The 24124-nt window shown below is 41.7% G+C and overlaps 1 pseudogene; it reads right to left on the bottom strand.

The window, feature by feature from the left end:
* Positions 1-23153: 23153 nt before the first annotated feature.
* On the bottom strand, positions 23154-23850 carry LOC131757652 (myocardin-related transcription factor B pseudogene; annotated as a pseudogene).
* Positions 23851-24124: the final 274 nt, after the last annotated feature.

The following is a 24124-nucleotide window of genomic DNA, read 5'->3' on the forward strand; positions in this document are numbered from 1 at the left end:
CTTAAATCTTCTCTCCACACCGAAAAACAAATGGTAACTATGTGAAGTGATAGAGGTGTTGACTAACCTTCGTGGTAATTATTTCACAATGTATACAAGTACCAAATCATCACATTGTACACCTTAAACTTACAGGGGCTTCCCTGGTGGTGCAGTGGGTGAGAGTCCGCCTGCCGATGCAGGAGACACGTGTTCGTGCCCCGGTCCGGGAAGATCCCACATGCCGCGGAGCGGCTGGGCCCGTGAGCCATGGCCGCTGAGCCTGCGCGTCCGGAGCCTGTGCTCCGCAACGGGAGAGGCCACAACAGTGAGAGGCCCGCATACCGCAAAAAAAAAAAAAAAAAAAAAACTTACACAATGTTGTATGCCACTTATATTGCAATAAAGCTGGAAAAAAACTGCATGTGAGAATCATTGCTACAACCAGATAAATATCTCCAAAGTATATAACTTAAAAAAAATCTAGTTGATTTATGGATTCCATCTACAAAACATAACATTTTAAATGTGTTCCTGAATACATATTATATTCATTGACTATCTTCAAAGGCAAACAAGAAAACTCTCTCCAAACTGTCTCCTCCAAGGCTATCACCAGGAGATACTTTTAAGCACAAAAAGATTAAAAGAAAAAAAAAAACCCACTCTCATTGTGCCATAGTCTTCTATCGCGTGAGCTATAGCCAATGTGAATCTTTCAAGTGAGAATTGCTGCTTATGAATGAGGCATTCAAAAATAACCACTTTTTAGGAGGAAAAGTGCCAGGGAGAAGGGATGGTCTTATATAACTGGGCAAGCTCTCTGGTGAGATGTTTCAGGAGGTTCCTGCTCCCCATTCCCTAAATATCATCCTTTGGCTTGTCAGCAAACCAAATATTAGACACATTTTGTTTTTCATTAGATATTGACAACCCTTGGTAGAGCTAAATTTTTAAAATATATTACCACAGTTATTAAAATTGTTTTAACAATTAAGTCATTTTTCAGAGAGTTGCTCTATGAAAAGTTTTGTCTACCTTTTCAAAAACCAATTGATATGCTCAGAAACTATCAATATTTGTATGGAGAGGGGAAACTAGATCTTGTATCGCAAATCTTTAGCCACCCCAGCTCATTTAACCTACTCTGAATAAAACCACTGTTATGACCATTCTGGTTTTGTGTATTTGCTTCATACTCTCAGCAGCAAAGGTGAGGCAGAGTGGGGATGTTTCAGAGAAAGTTTATTAAAGCAGTGATTCTTTTTTTTTTTTTTTTTTTGCGGTACGCGGGCCTCTCCCTGTTGTGGCCTCTCCCGTTGCGGAGCACAGGCTACGGATGCGCAGGCTCAGTGGCCATGGCTCACGGGCCCAGCCGCTCTGCGGCACATGGGATCTTCTCGGAACGGGGCACGAACCCGCGTCCCCTGCATCGGCAGGCGGACTCTCAACCACTGTGCCACCAGGGAAGCCCAAAGCAGTGATTCTTGATTCTGGCTGCACACTGGAATCACCTGGAGTGTTTAAAAAAATGCATACACACACATATATACATATAAAATCATTTTATTAATCTGATTAAAAATGTCTCATATATACTGATCATATATATGTATATTGATTTTATATATAAACATATATACTGATTATATATATATATACACAAACACAATGTATACTTAGAGATCATACATATATGTATGTGTAAATATAAAATCAGTAGATAGATACATACATAGATTGATTGATAGATAGATCGATAGATATTATAGATACTGAATATATCATGCTCGGGCTCAACCCTCAGAGATTCTGACTAAAATCTTTCGGGTGGGGCTCAGAGAGTTTTAAAATCTCCTCAGGTAATTGTCTGTGCAAACGGGGTTGAGAACCATTGTGCCAGATAAAAGATGACAAATGGGAAACAAGTACTAATAACAAATACTAGGTACTGTGAGGTCAGATACCTAGTTTCTGAAGCATGGCCTGCTCTTTGGAACTTGCCCCACCCGACCCCATTCTCCCACAAACTGTCGTTTCCTCTAATCCTTTCTCTAGAGGTAATAGTCAGTCTAGCATATCCAAGGAAGGAGCCCATACCTAAAAAACCCTCCTTTCTTTAAGGTCTAGGACAGGTCTGCAAACTTCCACTTTTCTGTCTGAGGACCTATATTTGCCTAATGATCAACATTGGAATATTTACCCCCCTTCAGTGGAGAACTAACCAAACCTATTACCTATCATGGAAAAATAATTATCTGTAGCTTTGCTTCTTACCTGTGCTATCCCTGCTTAGCAACAGGTACTAAAGGCTTTCAACATGCAGGCTCAAGTCAGCGCTATTCCTGAACAAACCTAATCAAGCTTAGTGATGTACCTGGAAGCCTGCGCTCATCAATGGATAGTAGGGCTTAGAGTGAGTCTTACAGACATCAGTTTACTACTATTCTTTACCTACCAATCTGGATGCCCTGAATAACAGCATCAGCCCAAGTGTGGCTTTTTGTATACTGGGATTCAGCTGGTGGGCCTCCTCTAAAGGACGAGCCCCATTGCCTGGAGCTGGTAGTTCCCACAGCACTGGCCTAGTATAATCATGACTGGATGACCCTCCCTCTTCACTCTTGCCCAAGGTAGAGGTCCCAGGATGCTACGTCACTGAACCTTCCTGGACCATTTCGACTCTCCACACAATGGTCCAAATTATTTCATGAGATATCCTAGTAAGGTGTTTGACATTCTGTCCCATTAACAAGCTATAAAAAAATACTCCAGGACTGTATCCAGAACCTGAATGACTCTCTCCACATATATTAGGAAGGGCAGTTTCTGGAAATAACTGGATTCCTCTGTTTTGGCAGATGGAGGCTTCATGGTTCTAATGTAAGGGTGGCAGGATGGTTGGTGAATACTGGGCATGTTAACTTTGCATGTTCCAGCTGTTTGGGAGACGCATAAACTCTGTGAAATACTGGTGTTGATGGTAGCGGGGTGGAGCCAACTGAGGACACTGGGCATCCAGGGAGGGTGAAGGAAAATAAGAGCTTCCTGAAAGGGAAGTACAAGCCAGCACTGAACTTGCCCATCTTACTTCTGTTTCTAATTGAGGGAACTCATGCTGGGAGGGGAGGAAGTGGGTTGTAGAGAATAATGAGAATCATGTTTGCACAGAGACACAAACTTGAGTGGGGAGAGGGGGTTGATGACATTTTCTGTGCTTTGGCGAAAATGCTTGGTCAGGGTCTCCTGCCACTGTATTTGTTTGCATGACTCATAGGAGAAAAGTTAAGCAGATAACATGTATAGGTCATTCCTTAAGGACCACATTAACAGATGCACAGTAAATGGGCATGTGCTTCCCAATCACAGCTGGGATTTCCCACAGCTGAGTTCACTGGGACACACCTCTTTCTGCCGAAATGAAGAGCATTCTTTAAAAGGGCAGAGAAACCCCTGCATGTGAAGGCCAAGCACGGTCATCACGTGAAATGCTTTAAGATGCAGATTCTGTCAGAATCAATGGGAGAGACAGAAGCGCCATGCCTGCCTTGGTGAGGTGGTGACCCTCACCCGGTGGGAGCCGGCTGGACAGTCCAGGAAAGCTGATGTTCTAACTCAGCCTGAAGTCCCTAGAGGTCAACCAGACCACCAGGAAGGAAACCCAGATGTGGACAAGCACAAGGACAATCAGAAATCTGTGAGGATGAACTGAAATCCATGTCTATTTCTCACTAACTCCAACCTGAGGGAGCCTTGGGTGTCCCGTGAGGGAATCTGGTGTCCTGCTCTGACAGCAGCCGGAGGAGCTGAAGGAAAACATGCCCCAGGCAGGTCAGTGACAATGGCTAGCACCTTGCTTTGACGTTTGTGAGGTAAAAAAAAAAAAAATCTACGTGCTGCTTCGCGTCTGCCTTTCAAACATCGTGGAGAATTGTTTCTTATGGCAAATGCGAGCCTGAAATTTTAGAGGGAAAGGAATGCTGGGAAATGTAGTTCCAGCTTTACTGAGTCAACGAAGTTGACAAGATCCCACAATACTGCTTCCTAGAGAGCTCGGAATATTTGTCGCCTTTGACTCTTTCTCTCCCACCCCATTTGCACTGGATCATCCATCAATTCTGTTTATCCTTCTTTCATAGTTGCTCTTATCCCCTCATTTCTGCCACTGCTGTAGGTTGTGTTGGGACTATTCCCCTGGATTTGAGCTCTCCTCTCTTTAATTCATATCCTGTGACTAAGCACCCAACCTGTACCCCACTTTCAATGGCTGTCCCTTGTCATGTTCCTCCATTGCCTGAATCCCTGCTTTGTTAATCTGCTTTTCCACTCAGAACCCCAAAGCCAGGGGACACCGTGATTTTCCTAGACTTCCCAGGGACTTGTATGTTCTCTGAACCTCATTGCACAACTACAACCTGGATTTTCTCTCCCTGAGAGAGGACTATACACTCCCATCTTGTTGAACTAAGGTTTGGCTTTGTGACTTGCTTCTACCAAGAAGATGATAGAGGGAGGGGAGTTGTTGAGCAGGGTACCCTGCACTGGTAACCAGTCCCAGGGGAGGACTCTCAACACTTCTGCCCACTGCATCTTGGTATCAGCATCACCAAAGAAAACACAATGGAGTCAAGCACTGAATGGAACAACGTTTACTTACACAGAGAAGAGACACAACAAGATCAGCTTCAATAGTGGGCACTTGTCCCCCATGGCCGAGGTCTCTCCCACAGCCAACATGAAGGAACCCGACCCCTCCCCATGGAGGAATGAAATAGCAGTTGGCCAGGTGCCATTTAAGCAGAACAAAAAAGCAGCATTGAGCCTGAAACAAGGAAAGATATTCCCACCCAAGGTAATGAGCTCAGCATAGGCAGTGTGGGCTCTTTATCTCTCAGTAAGGAAGTGATCCAGGTCCAAGACCCATTGTTAGGTGGTCCAGTGGATGTTGAAAGACTGTGTGAGACTTCCTTTTCCAACAGTAGTGATGTTTGACATAGACATCTGTGAGCAGAAGATTCAAGACCCGTCAAGAGGTTCACCACGTTCTCGGTTATCTTTGCCACACCACCGTCAATGTTCTGGATAGCGGCTGCTCCATCTGCCTGGCTCACAGAATGAAGACAACATGCAGCAGAACACAGGTGACCCACAATGGGCATGAAATGTGAGCAACCTTTGTCAATTAATCCACTGAGTTGGGGGAGTGGGCAAATTCAAGAGCTTTGCCTGCAATGGACAGAACTTGGGGATGGATTGGATGTGAGGTAGAGAGGGGTGTCAAGAGTGACTTCCAAGTCATGGCTTGCAAAGCTGGAGTGATTCACTATGATCACAGGCATTACAGAGGATGCAGGACTTTGATAATCAATAGTGTTGAATTGCTGAAAGCCATGCAATTACAGAAGCAGATGATCCGGGAACTCTGAGTAAACATTTGCATGAGCCACACCAAGGAGACCTGAGAGCCTGGAAATGCCACACACCCAATGCAAGGCAGTGGACCAAATACAGGAAATGGGAAGAGGCTAAGACAGGCAGGCAAATCTGGATCCTGGACAGGTATGGTGTAAGGCAGCTGTGTTGATCCAAGCAGGCCATTAGATATGAATGAATGAGAGAACAAATTCTACTCATTGCCATACAAACAGACTTTGGCTGTTCTGTCTTCCCCATATTTATTCAAAACACATTTATACCCTACCAGGAATACTTTCTCCCCAGTCCAAATTGGATTTCACATCTAAGACTTTTCATGTCTAAGACCACTTTCACATAAAGCTGTCTGTGATTACTTGAGTGTCCAGTGTTGGGACTCTGAATGCTAATAGAAGCCATTTTCTGTATCAGGACCTGATGTTTTGCTGAAAGCCTTACTTTTGGTTTCAAGGTTCGCAGGATTCACTGGCAAAATAACCACTCTGTACTCAGTTAAACAAGAATTTAGAGAGAGTTTATTGAATTAACAAAGATTACAGTACACTAATTAAGAAAGGAATAGTTTAACTAAGAAAGAATAGTAAAGACAGAGGTTTATACATCACCAAATTGGGGAAGCACCTACATCCAGATCCAAGCAGTGCTGAGAAGTCCCTTGAACAGCAATCTGGAGTCCCAATTGGGAAGGTCCTGGAGGTGTGTCCACCCCATGGGTGAGACTTCAGTTTGCCACTTGAAGGAGCCCAGCTTTTAGCACCAAGCCGCAGGCTGATAACAATCAGTCTGCAAGCAAGTTTGCAGCCCTGGTTATTGTCATAAATGCCTTGGTCTTAACTCGTAAGTCTTGGAATGTTCTTGATCCCCTGGGGCTGGCCAGACCCTCAAGGTGCAAGAAGTCCCATGACTTACCGTCTATCTTATCCAGTGGTTTACAATGTGTGCTGGCGCCACCCCTGCTGGCCTGGGTGTAGCTCAGCAGTTTGGCATGCAGCCAGCTTTTGCGTCATTGTCCAGTCAGAGAGAGGCCTGGTGCCACCTCTGAAGCCTAAACAAGACTACTTCACTAGCTTCCCCAACACTTGACTACACTGATAATAGGACTTTATAATTTAACAGGCACTCTCCTAAAGTTTGGCACTTTGAACTAAACTTCCTTGTGTCCTGCTTGGGTCTTGAGAGTGAGGGAGGGCTAACAATAAGTAGACAAATTTTCCTGCTGCATGTATGTCAGCAAGCATGCCCTATAGTGGTACTAGTGCTGGGGTGAGATATGGCCCCAAGTGCAGAGGTCAAAGTACCTTTGATTTAGGATAATGCCAGGAATTTACTTTTGTTTCCTCCAACACCAACTTTTTGTTATGAAAAATTTCAAACATAAAGGAAGATTGAAAAAAAATCTCAAAGATGATACCAACAGATAGAGAGATATACCATGTTCTTGAGCTGGAAGAATCAATATTATGAAAATGACTATACTACTCAAAGTAATCTACAGATTCAATGCAATCCCTATCAAATTACCAATAGAATTTTTCACAGAATTAGAACAAAAAAATTTACTGTTTGTATGGAAACACATAAAACCCCCAAATAGCCAAAGCAATCTTGAGAAAGAAAAACAAAGCTGGAGGAATCAGGCTCCCTGACTTCAGACTATACTACAAAGCTACAGTAATCAGAACAGGCACAAAAACAGAAATATAGATCAATGGAACAGGATAAAAAGTCCAGAGATAAATCCATGCACCTATGGTCACCTAATCTATGACAAAGAAGGCAAGGATATGCAATGGAGAAAAGACAGTCTCTTCAATAAGTGGTGCTGGGAAAACTGGACAGCTACATGTAAAAGAATGAAACTAGAACATTCTCTGACACCATACACAAAAGTAAACTCAAAATGGATTAAAGACCTAAATGTAAGACTGGATACTATAAAACTCTTAGAGGAAAACATAGGCAGAACATTCTCTGATATAAATCACAGCAAGATCTTTTTTGATCCACTTCCTAGAGCAATGAAAATAAAAACCAAAATAAACGAATGGGACCTAACTAAACTTAAAAGCTTTTGTATAGCAAAGGAAACCATAAACAAAATGAAAAGACAACCTACCAAATGGGAGAAAATATTTGCAAACAAAGTGATCGACAAGGGATTAATCTCCAAAATTTATAAGCAGCTCATGCAGCTCAATAACAAAAAAAAACCAACCCAATCAAAAAAATGGGCAGAAGACCTAAATAGACATTTCCCCAAAGAAGACACACAGATAGCCAAGAGGCACATGAAACGATGCTCAGTAGCACTAATTATTAGGGAAATGTAAATCAAAACTACAATGAGGTATCACCTCATACTGGTTAGAATGGGCATCATAAGAAAATCTACAAACAATAAATGCTGGAGAGGGTGTGGAGAAAAGGGAACCCTCTTGCACTGTTGGTGGGGATGTAAATTGATACAGCCACTATGGAGAATAGTATGGAGGTTCCTTAAAAAACTAAAAATAGAACTACCATATGACCCAGCAATCCCACTATTGGGCATATACCCAGAGAAAACCATAATGTAAAAAGACACGTGAAGGACTTCCCTGGTGGTGCAGTGGTTAAGAATCTGCCTGCCAATGCAGGGGACATGGGTTCAAGCCCTGGTCCGGGAAGATCCCACATTCCACGGAGCAACTAAACTCGTGCACCACAACTACCGAGCCTGCACTCTAGAGCCCACGAGCCACAACAACTGAGCCCGTGTGCCACAACTACTGAAGACCGCATGCCTAGAGCCCATGCTCCACAACAAGAGAAGCCACCACAATGAGAAGCCTGCTCACTGCAATGAAGAGTAGTCCCACTTGCCACAACTAGGGAAAGCCCACGCGCAGCAACAAAGACCCAACTTAGCCAAAATAACTAAATAAAATTTAAAAAAAAAGACACATGCACCCCAATGTTCATTGCAGCACTATTTACAATAGCCAAGTCATGAAATCAACCTAAATGTCAATCAAGAGATGAATGGATAAAGAAGATGTGGTACATATATACAGTGGAGTATTACTCAGCCATAAAAAGGAATGAAATTGGGTCATTTGTAGAGACGTGGATGGACTTGGAGACTGTCATACAGAGTGATGTGAGTCAGAAAGAGAAAAACAAATATCGTATATTAATGCATATATGTGGAATCTAGAAAAATGGTACACATGAACCAGTTTGCAAGGCAGAAATAGAGACATAGATGTAGAAAACAAACGTATGGACACCAAGGGGGGAAAAGGGTGAGGTAGGATAAGTTGGGAGACTGGGATTGACATATATACACTAACATGTATAAAATAGATTACTAATGAGAACCTGCTGTACAGCACAGGGAACTCTACTTCACTTCGCTGTACAGTAGAAACTAATACAACATTGTAAAACAACTATACCCCAATAAAAAGAAAAATGGGCAGAAGATCTAAATAGATATTTCTCCAAAGAAGACATACAGATGGCCAAGAGGCACATGAAAAGATGCTCAACATCACTAATTATTAGACAAATGCAAATCAAAACTACAATGAGGTATCACCTCACACTGTTCAGAATGGGCATCATCAGAAAATCTACAGACAATAAATGCTGGAGAGGGTGTGGAGAGAAGGGAACCCTCCTACACTGTTGGTGGGAATATAAATTGATACAACCACTATGGAGAACAGTATGGAGATTCCTTAAAAAACTAAAAATAGAACTACCATACGACCCAGCAATCCTACTCCTGGGCATATATCCGGAGAAAACCATAATCCAAAAAGATACATGTACCCCAATGTTCATTGCAACACTAGTTACAATAGCCAGGACATGGAAGCTACCTAAATGTCTATTGATGGAGGAACGGATAAAGAAGATGTGGTACATATATACAATGGAATGTTACTCAGCAATGAAATAATGCCATTTGCAGTGACATGGATGGACCTAGAGATTATCATACTGAGTGAAGTAAGTCAGACAGAGGAAGACAAATATCATATGATATCACTTGTATGTGGAATCTAAAAAAATGGTACAAATGAACCTATTTACAAAACAGAAATAGAGTCACAGACATGGAAAACAAACTTATGGTTACCAAGAGGGAAACGGGAGAAGGATAAATTGGGAGATTGGGATTGACATATACACACCATTATATATAAAATAGATAACTAATAAGAACCTACTGTATAGCACAGGGAACTCCACTCAATACTCTGTAATGACCTACATGGGAATAGAATCTAAAAGATAGTGGATATATGTATATGTATAACTGATTCACTTTGCTGTACAGCAGAAACTAACACAACATTGTAAATCAACTATACTCCAATGAAAATTTAAAAATACAACAAAAAAGGGAAGAAAAAAGAATAAAACATCTTAATGAACATCTGAATACCTACCATTTAGATTAGACAATTGTTAATATTTTACTATCTTTGCTTTATCTTCTCTATTTTCTGATCCATTTGGAAGTAAGTTACAGATGTCAAGCATTCCATCTTAAATAATTCAGGTACATATCTTAAAAGTAGGGGCATTCTCCTACATAATGATTATACTATTAGCAGTACTTCCCTACTATCAGTTAATATCCAGGACATATTCAAATTATCCAATTATCTCCCATACTATCTTTTATAGCTGCATTTTTTCTAAAGCCAAGATTTAACCCATTTGGCTATTAAGTGAGTCTGACTCTTAAAGAAAAATAGGAATTATTGAATAAAAATATATAAAAACCCAAAATAGAGAATAGTGGGTATAAAAACACAGGGGATAGTTAAAGGGAACAGCTGAGCAATATCCTATGACCCAACAGCCAACAGAATTTGTGGGAAATGATTTTAAAGCAGCATGAAGAACCAGACCATGAACAATTTTGAATATTATTACTCCAAGAAGCTTTGAGTTCATTCTTCTGTTGAGGTGGGTTTTACCATCCTATAAAATTTGACAATGTCAGGACTGAATACTCAGCCGTAGAAGAATCTCGCTAGCATGATATTCATTAGTACCGGTCTCCTTTCTACCTAAATCCTTCCACTACAGCATCTTAAATAATCAGATATTTAAAGAAGTCCTCTTCAATGTTTGACTTATAGCTGACCACGTCCAAGTCTTTTTCACCTAGGGGGTTTCTTTTATTCTCAAAGGGACAGCATATTTTTCCTTTAAAGGATTGATGTGCCTCCTCAAAGGTTACCCTGTTGGTCCTAGGCCAAGGAAGGCCACAGGGGAACTTGACCCCTCTGCCTGCCTTCTGGAAGCCTGTCACAGGAGATTTCATCACAGATCCTCTAAGGCTGGAACCTATGTTGTCCTGGTCATTTATAAGGCTGAGCCTTTGCCTTTTCTGACGAAAACGTGGAAGTTCTTTGTACCAGTTACAATTAGCTTACCATTGATGTGAAAACCACATGTAATTCAGCATTTTCTCCCTTTATTTCTAGCTGAGGACTCAGAGGCCAAGGGAGGTTAAACTACTTCTCTGGGGTCACAGTGCAAGACAGTGGGGAATAATCACCTTCAGTGGACATGGCTACGTGCCAGTTACTGAGTTCTGTGATCTACATAGCATGTCTCCCTGGCAGGATTACCTGCTCAACTCACATGGCATCAGATGTGCAAGGGAGCTGTAGTTACTTTAATTCTCTGTACCTGCCTTGACTTTTCTCATGGTCGCGCAGCCCTCGGATAGCTATGACCACGCCCACTTGCCAATGACTACTGGCGAGTCTTTTTCAGTTTTACCTCTCTTAGTTTAATCATTGAGAGTTGAAGTACAGCCTTTGATGATGATTCTTTCAGTTAAAAGTTCAGCCTCTTGCTCTTCTCTCAAAAATAGCTTCTAGGTGTTTGGGGGAGGGCAGAGAAAAAGGATCCTTGTATCCACACTGTCTTAGGTTGGGTTTTCCAGAAGTAGACGTTGAGATGAGGATTCTTTAAAGAAATGCTCCCAAGGAGTGCCTGGGAGGGAGTCCTCAGGGGGCTTCTAGCATGCTGGTAACATTTTGATCTAGAGAGCTGTTTCACTGGTGCGTCATCATTAGAAATTTTGTGAAGTGGTATGTGTATTAGTGCACATTTATGTATGTATGCTACATTAAAAAATTCCAAGAGGTGGGGAGGGATAAATTAGGAGTTTGAGATTAACAGATACACACTGCTACATATAAAAAAGATAAACAACAAGGACCTAAAATAAGAAAAAAAAATCCATCTATATATTATTCTGGATATGGATATAGGAGCAACCAATTTATAAATATTGGGTATATGGATATGGATCCTATGGATAAAGTTTATGGAAATAGGAGCAACCAATTTTTTTTATCATATTGTGCTAACAATGGTATCTTTAGAAAAAATAGCTTTATTGACACATAATTCATGTACCATAAAATTCACTCTTCAAATGTACAATTCAGCGGTTTTTAGTATATTCACAGTTGTTTAACCATTACCATTATTTAGTCTCATAACATTTTCATCACCCACCCCCGCAAAGAAACCCTATACCATTAGCAGTCACTCCCCATACACTCCTCCCCTATCCTGGCAACCGCTAATCTATTTTGCATCTCTGTGGATTTGCCTATTTTTGACAGGTCATGTAAATAAAATCATACAATGTGTCATTTGTGACAGGCATCTTTCACTTAGGATACTGTTTTCAAGGTTCATCCATGTACTATATCAATATATCATTCCTTTCTATTGCCAAATAATATTCCATTGTGTGGATATGCTACATTGTGTTTATTGATTCATCAGTTGATGGACATTTGGGTTGTTTCTGTTTTTTGGTTATTATGAATAATGCTACTATGAGCACTCACGTGCAGGCTTTTACGTGGACATATGTTTTTAGAGCTATTTCTATTTAACCAAATAGAAACTTAAACACTTGCACATTATACAGCAGTCTTCAAATTTACCTTTAAATTAAAGAAGAAGTCAATACAGTAATAGAATATTTAGAACTACAAGTCATATTCACATCGTATTAAAACTCAGAGTGTTACATCAAAAGTGCACTCAGAGGAAATTTCATACACTTAAATGTTATCACACTGAAAAGAAGAAAAATGAGTGAATTATGCATTCACCTCAGGAAACTCAAAAAGAACAAGAGGAACAATAACGAACAGGAGGAACCAGTAAAAGAATAGGAGGAAGAGCCAGCCAAGTAATGGTGTAATTTCAGGCAAAGGCAGGTCGACGGTAACCTCAACCTGGTCCTGCAGGGAACTCTGAGGTCTTAAGTGCTTTCCCAAAGTAGTCCCCACTTGAGGACTTAAGGTGAAGAGATTGGGCTTTCTTATTCCCTCCATAGTCATTCCAGTAGCCTGAAGGACATCTCCAAAGAAAAGTCTCAAGTGCATTGAGGCAAAAGCACACTGGAAGGGGTGGTGGGGGGCTGTTAGGAGATACCAGGGACTCTGGGCAGAGCATCGACAGTGTCCACCTCATGGTGTCTTCTGGCTTTCCTGGTCTTTGTAGAATTGTCCTTTGTCTACATGGTTGCATCTTACCACATGGACCAAGAGAACAGACTGAATTACATAAGCTGCTAGAGGCGGCAGCTCGTATAACTGAGAGTACAGTTAACTGGCTTGGCCAGGACCTGGGAGTCTTCCCCTGTGACCGTGCCTTGTTTAACCTGTGCACCTATATGCACGCCTATGCACTGGACCTGCCATGCTTCACATCGGCACACCCTCCCCTGTTCATGGCTTAGGCAGTTTACCGCAGGCTCTCGGCTCTGAGGTGGCCTTGTTCTTTCCCACTGTGAGTCCCAGAAAGCCCCTGGGCTCTCATCTCATTTACCTTTCTATCTCCCCTTGGGGGCATGGGAGAACTTTCAAGTTCTGTCCACCCCTAACTTGGACTCAAGAAAGCTAAACCCTGGCTCTTACTCTGCCTAACCCTGCTCTTGTTTGACCTGGAGGGGGCTGTCCCTGAAGCTGGAGTCTGGGCAGCCTGGGAGGCAATGTCCTCCTGTGCCTTAAAATTGAGTTTGTGAAAATCCCCTCTAGTCCTGTCACTTTGTCCAACTCTCAAAACCCGTGCCATCTTCAGAGAAGCTCATCTCCTTCCTCTTGCGTTTCTCTCTTCTCGAAATCCTATGAGAAGTAGCACATGTTGGGCTTTTCCCTTTCTAGGTATCACATCCTCCTTACCTAGGGCAGCAGGCCCCGTGGCCTTGACCAAAGGTGGATGGGATACTCAGCTTCACTATGGAAGATGAGTCAGCTCCTCTTGATAAGTTAAAGCTGGAAATAGGGGAATTCAGAAGTTCCTTTTCTTTTTTTAATTAAAAAAAATTTATTTATTATTTTTATTTTTGGCTGCCTTGGGTCTTCGCTGCTGCACGCGGGCTTTTCTCTAGTAGCAGTGAGCGAGGGCTACTCTTCGTTGCGGTTCACAGGCTTCTCATTGGGTGGCTTCTCTTGTTGCAGAGCACGGGTTCTAGGTGCGTGGGCTTCAGTAGTTGTGGCACTCAGGCTCAGTAGTTGTGGCTCTCGGGCTCTAGAGCGCAGGCTCAGTAGTTGTGGCGCACGGGCTTAGTTGCTCTGAGGCATGTGGGATCTTTCCAGACCAGGGCTCAAACCCGCGTCCCCTGCACTGGCAGGCAGATTCTTAACCACTGCGCCACCAGGGAAATCCAAAAATTACTTTTCTTTTGACAGAACTTTGCTTTTCAGTCTTGCTATGCATTTGAAAATTCTATTTTCCAAGTCAGAGGCTAAACTATAGCTTTCTTTCTCTTTGCATTCTTGTTTAGCAATCCTAATTCCCCCCAAGGCAGATGGATGCTTCAGGCTGCCTAGAGAGAACTATCTCTAGAAGAAAGGGTGGGGTGGGGAGGGGGTGGTCAGGGGAAAAACATTAATGTTATTATTAGAGCCATACAATTCTGACCCAATATTCCAATTTACAACTTGAAGGTTGGTATCAGCTTGTAGATTCTATCTAATCATCCAAATTGGTTAGGAGTCAAAATCCCTGAAGCCAATATCTGCTACTATTGAAACAGAGAAGGACCCTGTGGGGCTCCTGGGCACTAAAGCCTTTTGGTCTCAGTTTCTTGTAGGCAAGACTCCAGCCTCCATGACCTTCCCTGAGGGCAGATTTGAACAGTTGCTAATCAAGGGAGGAGCAGCCAAGAAACCACCTGAGGCGAGATTAAAGGGACCAGAGAAGCTCATCTAGATTAGGAGACCATAATCTTGCACATGCCCTAATATTATCAGCAACCCCACCCTTGAACTATTATAAAACCCCTCATCAGATCCTCCCAGGTTGGGACACATAGTTTTCTTTCGAGGCAGGAGCCTGCTGTGGCCTCCTTTGCCTGGCAAAGCAATAAAGCTATTCTTTTCTACTTCACCCAAAACTCTCTCACTGAGATTCGATTCACACTGGTACAGAGAGGCCAAGCTTTCAGCATCACTGTTGGCATGTCATCAACACATGTGCAATCTCCACCTCAATATTCCACTCAGTGTGTGGCACCCAAAATTGTAGAAAGCTGTAAATGATCACAAAAATGATCATTCCTTGCAGTAGACCACTATTTTTTTTACAATAGACTATAATTTTAAGAAAATGGTGTAACTTCCTAGTCAGTGAGTTCTTTAGTCCCCAACTCAAATGGCCTTTTATGGGTTTTTCCTTTTGCCTCAGCCTCCAATAGGGCTCTGCATGGTACTGTTACTGGTCCAGTCTTTATTTAAAATTTTGATATTTTGTTCATCATATTTTTGCATTAATTTTTGACCTTTAAAAATTATACATTAAAATATTACATATCTTGATTACTGAGGTTTTCTTTTGGTTAAAACAAAATTTTATTTTTTTCTTTAATTGAAATATAGTTGATGTACAATGTTGTGTTAATTTCTGTTGTACAGCAAAGTGATTTAGTTATTCATATACATACATTCTTTCTTATATTCTTTTCCATTATGGTTTATCACAGGATACTGAATATATACCCTGTGCTATACAGTAGGACCTTGTTGTTTATCCATCCTATATATAATAGCCTGTGTCTGCTAACCTCAAGTTTCCAATCCATCCCTTCCCTACTGATTACTGAGTTTTTTGATACCCCCTTAAATTCTGCACCTGGGGCAAGTGCCTCTCTTGCTTCACTCTCTTGTCCTTGAGATCCAACTCCACACAGCCTTCTCTCATGTCACTAAATGGATTCAAAATTTTCTTTATATTCTAATGGACTTACTGCTAGAATAATCTATGTACATGTCTTATTACCCATCTTCCTCCCTCAGTTGTAAGCCACTGGAGTTTAGAATCCTGTTTTGATTCATCTTTGAATCCTTTTAACGACTGCTAAAGTACCTTGTACAATAAAGTTTTATTTTAGTAAAGCACATTCTGTTTCCTAAGGAGGGAAAATGTAAAATACATTTTAGAAAAATATATAATGGTCAGGTTTTTTTTTTTTGAAGCAAGTGTGCTTTTAGGTCATCTTGGAAATTTACTTAATATTGTATGCCTTATTTTTGTATGATGCAATATAAGTGAATTATTACTGTATTACACTCAGTTTCTGTCCCCTTAGCATACCATGACTAAGTAGTTAGAAAGGTGGTAGAGAAATACACTGAAGAGAAGAGGGATAAAAATCTAGAATTAAATGTTTTCCCTTTGTAGTCTACCAAAAGGATAATCCACATGCAGATACCCAGGAGTTGATTGTACAATTTATCTTTAAGCAATTTGATGCAGTGTTGCCATAGGACATGACACAGTAATTTATTTCTAAAATGTTAGATTCCGTTAGTATTTTCAGATCAAACTTTGTTTTCTTCTTGACATAATTGATTACTGCTTTCATTGGGATTTATTTTAAAGTAATTCTGAACTGAAAAACTGCAAGGAAAGTAAAAACTGCACATTTCTCTATTAGGGCAGCTGTGTCTAGAATAGCACAGCAAGGCAAGATGCTTCTTTTTTTTTTAGCTATTTGATTTCTCTATCTCTTTATTGCTCTAATCATTGTAGAAAGGACTCCAAGTGACACATCAGTCTTTTGAATGAATATTATGGGCCACATAGGTTGAAAACATTCCACCATCAGCAGTAATGACTGAGTACATGAAACACAGAGATTTGAGGGTACTGCGATTGAATTGTGTCTTTTTAGATGCTTTACTTCCACTATACAGTCAAGTCCTTTCTGGCATTTCCCCACATCCATCAGTTAGCTATTGCTGTATAACAAAACCCCCCAAATTTTCATAGCTTAAACCAATAATCATTTATTATTTCTTATGAATTTATAGATTGACAGGGAGGTTCTGCTGACCTGGAATAGGCTTGGCTAGTCTTGGGTAGGCTCCCTCATGGGTCTATGGCCAGCTGGTGGGTCAGCTGGGGGCCAGGTGGTCTAGGACTGGCCAGGATGGGAGCTTACATTGCTCTGTAGCAGGCGAGCCTGCGCTTGTTACCATGGCAGTGGTGTGGGTCCAAGAGGAAGAGAGCAAAAACATGCAACGCCCCTTCAAGTTTAGGCCCAGTACTCTCATACTGTTGTTTCAGCTTCAGTCTACGGCCAGAAAGACATAAGCCCATCTGAGAATCTCTGGAATGAGCTACAAAGTCACATCACATGAGGTATGGATCCAGGGAAGGGAATAATTGGGGTGAGCCCTTTTTAGAATCAATCTACCATACAGCGTGAGATGGTCTCTTGACTTATTCTCTAAAATATTTGAGATAGATTAGAGAATATATAGTTATGCAAAAAATTTTAACATAATAAATAAAAATGTAAGAGTAGGGTTAGGGTTAGCAGAATTCTAAGATGATCCCCAAGATCCTGCCCCTTGGTATACATGTCATCTATAATCTTCTCCCCTTGAGTTTGGGCAGGATCTGTGGATACAATGGAATAGTAACTCTGTTAAGCTACATCAGATGGCCAAAGTGATAGCATGGCCACTTCCACGACTATGTGACATTGTGTAAGACTATCTTTGCAGACTGGAGGGGTTCTCCTGCTGGCTTTGAAGAAGTAAGCAAGGGTTGGGAGAGGGCCATGTGACAAGGAACTGTGAGTGCCTCTATGGAGCTGAGAATGGCCCCTGGTTGATGGCCAGCAAGGAAGTGGGGACCTCAGTCCTACATCTGCACAAAACTAAATTCTGCAAACAACTATGTGATATTGAGTTCCAGAAAGGAATGCAGTCCAACCATCACCGACACCGCAGCTTTGTGAGACACTAAGCAGAAGAATCAGCTAAGCTCTGCCCGACTCCTGACCCATAGAAACAGAGATAATAAACGCATGTTGTTTTAAGTTACTAACCTTGTGGTAATTTGGTATGCAGCAATAGAAAACTCATACATCAGGGGGAAAATCCAAATAAGAATTTAAGATCCAGACAAATGGAAAATGAGAACAAAGTTTTGTAGACACCACAGATAGGGGTTTTGGAGAGTTATTAAGTTGAAACACAAATTTAATTCTGAGACTCTTGGAGGCCAAAATCAAAGGGAAAATATAATCTTTATTATTGCATTCACTTTTGTGTGAAGCATGTCATTCCTCTTTCAGACTTAAAAGACATGAGCATTCCAAATGTGAATGGGATATTCACAATTCACAATTCATTCAACAGTTCACAATTGTTACCAGTCAGTATCAATCCTTGGGTAGTAATATCAGAAAGTTGCAGCTGATGTGTGGGATTTAGAGATATGTGAGATGTCTCTAAAGACAAAAGGACGATTCAATTTAGGGGGTACTCCACAGTTGTTGCTGGGTTAGAAAGTCAGATGGGATTGTCTAAAAAGCACTGGTATTCAAGTGCAACTGTAGCAGATGAGATTTCTCCAAGACAGAAGCAGCAGCTCCCCAGTGGAAAATCTCTCACATTTCCCAGGCCGAGCAGAGTGAGGGAGGGGACCAGCTTTAGCACCTCCTACCTCTGCCACCAACCTTGCCATACACGAGACCCAACTGATGAGGAGTCATGGATCTATTTGGGCTGGAGGGTGAGCCGGGCTGAAGAGGCAGCTAGAAGAATCACTCAGTAATCTTGGTTTGAGATGGAGGTATTCTGGACTAGCAATGTGGTGATGGGGACAGAAGTGGGTGGTTTGGAGAGAAATTTAAGGGGTGTCTGATTAATGGAAACACCAAATGGGGGTATCCAGAGATGTAGAAGGAAAACTACAAGAGAGGAATGTCACAGAAACAAAGGAGGAAGTCATTTCAGAAGAGAGTGGTCAGCTACTTCAGGTGCTACAGGGAGATAAATTAAGATAACTGGGAAGTTTTCATCACATGTGTCAGTTCAGGGGTGATCTGAGATCTTTAGTAAAGAAAGGGGAGAAAATGGGATCCAGAATCCAGGTGAAAGACTCACCTTGGATAGGAGGGACAAATTTTCCTTTCCACTTTCTCTGCCAAGCAGGAAGAGAGTGGCACTGAGGGTAAGTGAGGACATTCCTTGAGCTGGCCACTGCACATGAGAGGCAAAGATGGCCATCACAAATAGAGGCACTTCCTGGAACTCCCTGGTGGTCCAGTGGTTAAGACTCAGCGCTTTCATTGCTGGGGCCCGAGTTCGTTCCCTGGCTGGGGAACTAAGATCCTGCAAGCTGCGTGGTGTGGCCCCCCAAAAAGAGGAATTTCTGGTCAATGGTAAGGATCAACTGTGGATGCAGAACATGGTGTTTTCTGTATCTCCTCACTCACCATTAGTTGAGGGCTGCTTACAGGGCACTTAGCACTACTGACTGCCCTGTGAACTCTGGCTGAGCCTGCTCCACAGACATACAAAGTCATCAGAGATAGAGGTGTAGGTATCCTTGGTGAGCAACCGTTGGGGGATGGAGGTAGATGCTGAGGTGAATGGGTGGGGCACTGATAGGTGTGCGATAGCCATACGGAGGAGAAAATATCCAACTCTGGAGACAGAAAGGAAAGGCTAAGTGAGAGTCCCGGCAGAGAAGTGGTTGATGTGGTGTGATGGAGCATGGGATCTAGCCTGGATAAAGAAGGAAATAAAATTAGGAAGGGGTTGAGAGATTCTACAGAGGGGGAGGCAAGGAGAGCTCCATGGACCCAGATCTCTTAAGGAGAGCAGAGCAGGTATAATGAGTGGAGAAATAACCAGGTGGGAAAAACTTGTACACTGGAGTTGAACATTTTACAGATGGTCCAGTTATGCATCTGTGACAAGACCACAGCATGTGTCACAGGAGCTGGCTGCTGAAATACAGAAGATGCACATCCTAGAAACTAAAGAGGTCAAGGGCCTGTGAAGCAGAGATACTGAATGATACTTCTTGGGCAGCTCAAGATCTGGACTGTGAACAGGTACCACTATTTTGATGATTGTGAGGGAAAGACTAGGGCATAGATCATCTGTAAGCTCCAGGAGGGCAGGGATAACATCTCTCATCTTTACCACTATATCCCAGTGCCTTCTTGCAAATTACCTCCACTCCCTCAATTATTGGCTGCAAACAATGAGCAACGTTTATCAGCTCCCAGTTTCTGTGGATTAGATATTGAAGAGCAACTTAGCTGGGTGCTTCTGGTTCAAGGTCTCTCATGAGGTTGCAGTCAAGATGCTGGCTGGTGCTGTGGTCATTTGAAGTCTTTTCTTTTAAAATGATATGAATGCATATTTATTGACAAGGAACACTACTATGATTATTATTAAGGTATAAAAGCAAGATGCACATAGAGTTACCACATGACACAGCAATTCTATTCCAAGGTATGTACCCAAGCGCAGTGAAAACATATGTCTACATAAAAACTTGTCCACATGTGTTCACAGCACCATTATTCATAATAGCAAATGTCCATTGACTGGTGAATGAACAAAATATGGTATGTCAACACAGTGGAATATTATTCAGCCATAACAAGGGATGATGTACTGATACGTGTGACAACATAGATGAATCTTTATAAACATTATACTAAGTAAAAGAAGCCAGTCACAAAAGACCACATATTGTATGATTCTACTTATATAAAATGTCCAGAATAGGTAAATCCAGAGATAGAAAGTAGACGTAGACTGGTGGTTGCTTAGGACTGAGTGGAGGAAACTGTTGATGAGTATGGGCTTCTTTTTGGGAAGATGAAAGTGTTCTGGAATCAGATAGTGGTGAGAGTTGCACAAGTCTGTGAATATACTAATAACCATTGAAGTATACACTTTAATAGGGTGATTTTCCCAATGCCATTTTTTGTTTTACAGAAATAGAAAAATCTATCCTAACATTAATCTGGAATCTCAAGGGACCCCAAGTAGTCAAAACACTCTTGAAAAAGAATGAACTTGGAGATCTCACACTTTCTGATTTCAAAATTTCCTATGAAGCTACAGTAATCAAAATAGTGTGGTACTGGCATAAAGACAGACATATAGGCCAATGCAATAGAATAGAAAGCCCATAAATAAATTTTTATATATATGATCAAATGATCTTTCCAAGCGTGCCAAGACCATTCAGTGGGGAAAGGACAGTCTTTTCAACAAATGGTGTTGGAAAAACTGGATATCCACATGCAAAAGAATGAAGTTAGTTCCTTATCTTATACCTATACAGAAATTAAAGCAGATTAAAGACCCAAATGTAAGACCCCAAGCCATGAAAATCCTAGAAAAAAACAGGGGAAAAGCTTCATGACATTGGATTTGGCAATGATTTATTAGTATGACACAAAAACACAGACAGTAAAACCAAAAATACACAAGCGGAACTATATCAAACTTAAAAACTTCTGCTCATCAAAGGATACTATCAGCAGAGTGAAAAGGTGACACATGGAATGGGAGAAAGTATTTGCAAATCATATATCTAATAGGGGTTAATATCTAGAACATATTAAAAAACCCTACGACTCAACAATAGAAAAACAAATAACCTGATTTTAAAAAGGGCAAAGGATTTCAATAGACATTTCTCCAAAGATGATTCAAGTGGCCAACAAGCATAAGGAAAGATGCTCAACATCACTAATAATTAGAGAAATGCAAATCAAAACCACAGTAAGTATACTCAATACATCTTGTAATAACCTATAATGGAAAAGAATCTGGAAAATAATATATATATATAAATTCTTTTGTATATATGTATAACTGAATCACTTTGCTGTACACTTGAAACTAACAACATTGTAAATTAACTATACTTCAATAAAACAAACAAACAAACAAAATACAGTGAGATATCACTTCACACCATTGGAATAGCCACTATCAAAAGAATAGAAATTAACAAGTGTTGGCAAGGATGTGGAGAAATTGGAACCCTTCAGCACCGTTGGTGAGAGTGTGAAATGGTGCAACCACTATGGAGAACAGTATGGAGGTTCCTTAAAAATTAAAAATAGATGGGCTTCCCTGGTGGCGCAGTGGTTGAGAGTCCGCCTGCCGATGCAGGAGACACGGGTTCGTGCCCTGGTCCGGGAAGATCCCACATGCCGCGGAGCGGCTGGGCCCGTGAGCTGTGGCCGCTGGGCCTGCGCGTCCGGAGCCTGTGCTCGAAAAAATTAAAAATAGAACTACCATATGATCCTGCAATCCCACTTCTGGGTATATGCCCAAAAGAACTAAAAGCAGGGTCTCGAAGAGATATTTCAACACACACGTACATAGCATCACTGTTCACAATAGCTAAGAGATGGAAGCAACCCAATGTCCACTGATGACTGGATAAACAAAATGTGGTATATACATAAAATGGAATATTATTCAGCCCTAAAACTTAGAGATCCTGTCACATGCTACAACATGGATGAACCTTGAGGACATTATGTTAAGTGATATAAGCCAGTCACAAAAGAGACTGTATGGTTCCATTTATATGAGATATCTAAAGTGGTGAAATTCATAGAGACAGAAACAGAATGGTGGTTGCCAGGCCTAGGGGAATGGGGAGATGAACTTTATTATTTATTTATTTACTTACTTACTTATTTTTGGCTGCATTGGGTCTTCGTTGCTGTGCCCAGGCTTTCTCTAGTTGCAGTGAGCAGGGGCTACTCTTTGTTGTGGTGCGCGGGCTTCTCATTGCGGTGGCTTCTCTTGTCGTGGAGCACGGGCTCTAGGCACACGGGCTTCGGTAGTTGTGGCACGCGGGCTCAGTAGTTGTGGCTCTCAGGCTCTAGAGCGCAGGCTCAGTAGTTGTGGCCCACATGCTTAGTTGCTCTGCAGCATGTGGGATCTTCCTGGATCAGGGCTCGAACCCGTGTCCCCTGCATTGGCAGGCTGATTCTTAACCACTGTGCCACCATGGAAGCCCTGGGGAGATGCACTTTAATGGGTTTAGTTTCAGTTTAGCAAGACAAAAAGTTCTGGAGCTCTGTCGCACAGCAGTGTGAATATATGTAACACTACTGAACTGTATGCTTAAAATGGTTAACATAGTTAAAAAGAAAAAAGGGTGGATTTTAGGATATGTGCGTTATATCTCAAAAAAAGTTATATGAAAAAATTTTAAAGCAAGCTGCAAAACTGTTTGTTAAAAATGTGTATATAGAACAGAAATAAAATGTAAGAATCTATTGAAAACGTTAACAGTGGTTGGATTACATGTGAAAATCTATATTTTTCTGCACCTTCAGACTTTTCTTCTGGTGATAATGTATTACCTTAATATATAAAAAACAAAGCACTTCCTCTGTTTAGGCGTCAAAACAAGAAAGGTGATATCTGAGCTGGAGTGTTTGTAGTCACAGGAGATGGCAATTCACTAATTTTTGGCTCACTTGGGGATGAGGCTGACCCTTGTGACTCCTAGCTGGCTGGCTGGTCGGGAGACAAAGCATCACTGCTGTCTTTTTCAAATGAGAAATTGCCGTGAGTTTGAGGACAGTCGTCCTTCTCAATGCCTATAATTACCTCCTTAACACTGAGTCTACAGGAAGGATGTTTTTCTCTACCAGCTCCATAGGACCAGGTCTTTGAGCAATCTTTTCATTCAGATCATCAGCTAGTCAAGCTCTTTTCAACTTCATCCGAGTATCCTGCAAGGATGGCTCTGCAAACGTTCTTTCTAAAATGGGCATCCTGACAAGTTCAGAACCATCGGGTCAGCTCCAGATCTTATGCTTTAAAAAGTTTATGGTTCTGGCCCCTTCCAAGTCTTTTAATTGCTCCTGGAATGCCACTGGGCTCTTCGGAGGTGGCATGATGCCCTGGTCCACTAGCTGTCCTCTTGTCCTCTTTGTTGCAGCCTCAGCTGGAGCATAATCTTCCTTTTGTTCCGAGGGGGCAGGTGCTGACTGGAGAGCAAGGAGAGCCCCTGGAATTCGTGGGCAATGGCTTCACTTTGAGGACTTGAAGGTCCCACTTCATCCTCGGTGTCTAGTGTCCCTGTGTGACCCATTGTGTTCCAGCCTCCAGCAGCAGGGGTTACGAGACACCTCTTAAATGTGGCCTGTTGAAGAGACTCAGTAAAAATATTTAATTATTTTACTGTCTTACACTCTCTTTCTTAGCACCTTCACTGTGAAGCTCCCAGGCCACTTCCTCCCCGCGCGCTGCCGCCCGCGATCTCGCGAGACCGTCACTTTCAGTCTTGACTGGGCTTAGAGGATCCACTTTCGAGATGTCTTCCCTCATTTGGCTGACACGTTGGTGTTGGTTGTTGGCAGAAGTCC

The sequence above is a fragment of the Kogia breviceps genome, chromosome 5 (genome assembly GCF_026419965.1).
Source record: "Kogia breviceps isolate mKogBre1 chromosome 5, mKogBre1 haplotype 1, whole genome shotgun sequence".
Classification (NCBI taxonomy): domain Eukaryota; kingdom Metazoa; phylum Chordata; class Mammalia; order Artiodactyla; family Physeteridae; genus Kogia; species Kogia breviceps.